Raw genomic sequence first — 4,347 nt, forward strand, 5'->3', positions numbered from 1 at the left:
TCCTGGGACATGCCAGAGTGGATAGAATATGGAACACAAAGAGCTCTGTGAACGCACACCACGCTGATATAAGGCTACCGATCCAAGAAACGAGTGACGGGTGGAGCCTGTCTGTAGGTAGTTTCGATCGTAAGTTTGCATGCCAGACATGGTCAAAATCTTTGCTAATGTCGAGCGTGACAACAATGCTTTCTCCAAATTTCTCCAAGTCGTAATACGCCGAGAAGTGACTGGATAACATGATGCGTGGATGTCTATTGCAGCAGGGTAATATTGTGCGGTGCAGACGTATAATGAACTGTGTAGTATAGCGTAGTGTGTATACATCTAATTAAAAAAAAAAACAGTGTTGTATTTTGTTGTAGCGATAGCTGCTGGTCTGGTGTGGCGTTGTTGTGAATAATAAGTCTTGCAAACAAAAGTTGGCTTGATGAAGCAAACCTATGATAAAAAGCATTCCAGGTCTGATCATTTCGAGTTTTTTCTTTTTTGAGGCATAGTTAGATTATCTGGGATTACATTTTCTATGTGTCCTCTTGTGGTAATTTAGTTTGAGAAAAATCTATTTGCAATTTCCAGCAGGCGAAAGGATCTGCTAGAAATTTCATAAAGTAGTGTAAAAATATAGGGTGGGAAGGTAATGTTTTGTGGAAGTTTTGATTAACCTGTTTGAGTGGTATAATAATCTTAAATACTGATGGAGTAATGGCTTCAAATTTTGGCACAAAACCAATGATTTCGCTGGAGGGGTTAAGTCTATAACTTTGACCCCAATGTTCAAATGGTACTTATTTTATCGACCCTGAAAGGATGGAAAACAAAGTCGATCCGGCAGCATTTGAACTCAGAACGTAAACTCGGACGAAATGCCGGCATGCATTTTGCCTGGCGCGCTAACGATTCTGCCAGCTCGCCGCCTTAAATGCTGAAATAATATTATCATGTCTCTAGATAACACGGTTCAATGTTGACGATGATTAACATCAGGTTACCAATTCAACACCGCCTATGATCAAGAGCACTCCAGCCATGCCCAACATCCCATCCGGCAGCGCAATTTCGATTGCGTTATTCAATATTTTTTTTTTTTAATTTTTGTTAAAACAAGGTAGGATTTGGGGGTATTTGTTTGCAAGTTCTAACAGGTCGGGCTGCCGCATAGAAGTGCACCTCTCATTTTACTCGGTTTCTACTCATTCCAGTGTTTTTGGTATTAGTGTAGTGCTAAGCATCGTAGAGTGAAGTGGTTTAGCGTATGATAGTCTTGTGTAGCACGTTTTATACAGTGTAATGCAGGCAATGTTGTAATGATGTTGTGTAAATCTATAGTGTAATGTACATATAGTGGTAGAGTAATAATGTAATGAAATATGATATAGCTCACAGTTGTGGAGTGAGATTTACGAGGAGGTGCTTAAAAGTTCCTGGCTTAGAAAATACAGGAGGATCAGTTAATTATGATTCTATTCAACTTATTCACCTCTCAGATTCACAGATTCATTGCAGCGGTCCTTCAGTTTTTCTAAGCCTTGTAAAAGAACTCCAGCCAGGCCTTTCGCGATACCTTTAAAGCCAGGAACTTTTCAGCACCTCGTATTATAGTTGATTTGGTTTTTAACTATAAAACAATCTTGGTCAAGTAGTTACATGGTGAAGGAGCCCCAGTTATGACCATCACATGGCATTTCTTCTTTCGGGCAGTATTTCTATGACAACATTATCGAAAGTATCCACTCTTTTCTTTTCAGGGTTTATAGTATGTGAGTCGTGATTGGTTTAGCAGCTTACATTCAAAATTGTACGTGCACGCAGACGATTTCTCTAAAAACCCTGCCATAATGCCATAAGATGATTGCATCGGTGCCGAGGAACCAATATTCCAATTGGTTTTCCTACTGTTGATGAAAGATTTGAGGAGATTTGATCTCAGAACGCACCGAATTGGAACAGACATCGCAAAGCATCTCGCTTGAAACTCTGGCAATTCTGGCAATTCAACACCCTGACCTGGTGCTTTATTTATCGATCTCGAATGAATGGAAGGTAAAGTTGATCACAGTGAGATCTGAACTCAGAGCGCAGAGAGACGAAGTGAATACTACAAAGTATTCTACTTAACGCCCTAACGATTCTGCAAGTGTGCCTTAAACAATTTAATTATCAGTTACCTACATATGAATTTGTAAATTTAGAGAGTCATTAAGGCGGTGAGCTGATAAAATTGTTACCGTGCCGGACAAAATGCTTAGCAGTATTTTTACCGGTTCTTTACGTCCAAGTTCAAATGTTGTCGATGTCGATTTTTGCCTTTCATTCTTTCAGAATCGATAAAATAACTTCCAGTTAAGCACTGAGGTCGAACTTGCCCTCAAAATGGTTGCATTTGTTCCCTAATTCGAAAGAAATGTAGTTTCAGTCGCACAATAAGTCCCTATGCACTTGAGTTTTATTCGTTGTACTAAACAGTTTCCTGAGCCCTGCTTTCTGGACCCTTATTGCTATTTCTAGAGAAAGGGACAGTGCCTGTGACATTCACAGAGTCAGCGAGTATGGCGAGAGTGAAATTATTAATCTCCTGCTTGAATTATTGCAAGTTAAAGACTACACGAATGACCTGAGCAAGAAGGGAATTCCAGACGTACGATGTTCTGGTGAGGAAAGAGGTATACTTTGATGTAATATAATAGTGGAGTGTTGTTACAGCTGATGTTTAATCCCAGATATGACTTGATCGAGCTGATATATAATCAACCATAATTTTTTTTTAAGAATTAGTTATTTAGGAATGCATTATTCTGAGCATAGATACATTCTTCCCATTTTAAGACAGTAGGGTGTAATTTGAGGGGAAGTTGTCTCAAGCAGTTAAAGCGATGATGTGGTGATTTCTTGGTTGAGTAATCTAGTGTAGTTGATGTTGTTATTGTTGCTGTTGGTGGCGGTGGTGGTGCTGTTGCTGTAGCTGTTGGTTAGCTCTAGTTCAACCGTAATCGTTTAACTTTTGATCAAAAACATTCAAGCAGTGACCATTCTGTCCTTTTTGTGAGGATGAAGGAAAACATTATTTATTATAGTTTTATTTATATTTATAAGAGTAAGATGAAATTTGAGAGAACTTGGTAGGTCAAGTGATGATAGGCAGATTTCCTGCTTGTCTAGTGCAAAGAAGTGAAGAATTTAAGGTCTTCTGCAAAAAGTACAACTTTTGCGAAGGGGGAAAAATCATTACAATGAAGCATACCTTCGTTGATTCAATTTTATTTAAACTCTATCTTTTCAACTAATTGTAACTTTTAGTAACAGCAATTCACATTTCTTTGTCTACCCACCTAATTACATTCGGAAGATATGAAGTGTAGCCTAACATTTATCACAATCTGAGCGCCCTTAGAGAAGGTTGTAAATGAATTTTATTTGTAAGAATGGTTTGCCATGACAGAAACAAAAAAAAGCTGCATTTAAAAATTTAAAGTACGGCTGAAACTTGTTCACACGTTATTAGGGCTTTTTTGAATAATTATATTTTTTAAAAAAAGCTCTATCTATCTATCTATCCATCTGTATATATATATATATATATATATATATATATATATATATAGAGAGAGAGAGAGAGAGAGAGAGAGAGAGAGAGAGAGAGATGGATAGATAGATAGATACAAATTTATTAGAATATATAGCTGAAGATCAGAATAGAGTATTCTTTACTCTTAACTGTGAAACGATCATACTAAATTAACTAAAGGCAGGTGGTTTTTTTACTCTTCTCTACTGTTTTTTGTTCTGTGTGTATCAAAAATATCGCTATCAATCTGGAGTAATAATTTGTAGTTTTGAAATCAGTAGTTCTTTGACTTCTATTTCTGAATTCTCAGTATGTTGGAGAAGCAGGTTACTGTCAATCCCTATATATTTATGATTATAAATGTTTTTTACCGAAAAGGTTTTTTCATACTGAGCTACCCGGCAAAATTGTTAATTATTAATTTTATTACTAATTGACGATTCCCTGCCCCGCATATCTATATATATATATATATAATTATAACGAGGATACGGAACTTACTAGTCGATATAAATTTGGAGAAGCTGATTCTTTTCTTATGTGATATTTGATGTCACCTGGTCAGATATACATGGGTTTATAAGCGTTTTCAGATTTATAATTTTGGATATCATGTTGATCAGTGAAACGAATTTTTATATTCTAATCAGGAAACGTCGTACATGATTACCTAACGTCAGGTTTGTTTTTGTTTATTTCTCTTCCGTTGTTCTATGTGAGGCATAAATATCGCCATCCGTTGGAGAATAAATTGTAGTTAGAATTAGTAGTTTTAACTGTTA

The sequence above is a fragment of the Octopus bimaculoides genome, chromosome 6 (genome assembly GCF_046866305.1).
Source record: "Octopus bimaculoides isolate indiv1 chromosome 6, ASM4686630v1, whole genome shotgun sequence".
In the NCBI taxonomy this organism is placed as follows: Eukaryota; Metazoa; Mollusca; class Cephalopoda; order Octopoda; family Octopodidae; genus Octopus; species Octopus bimaculoides.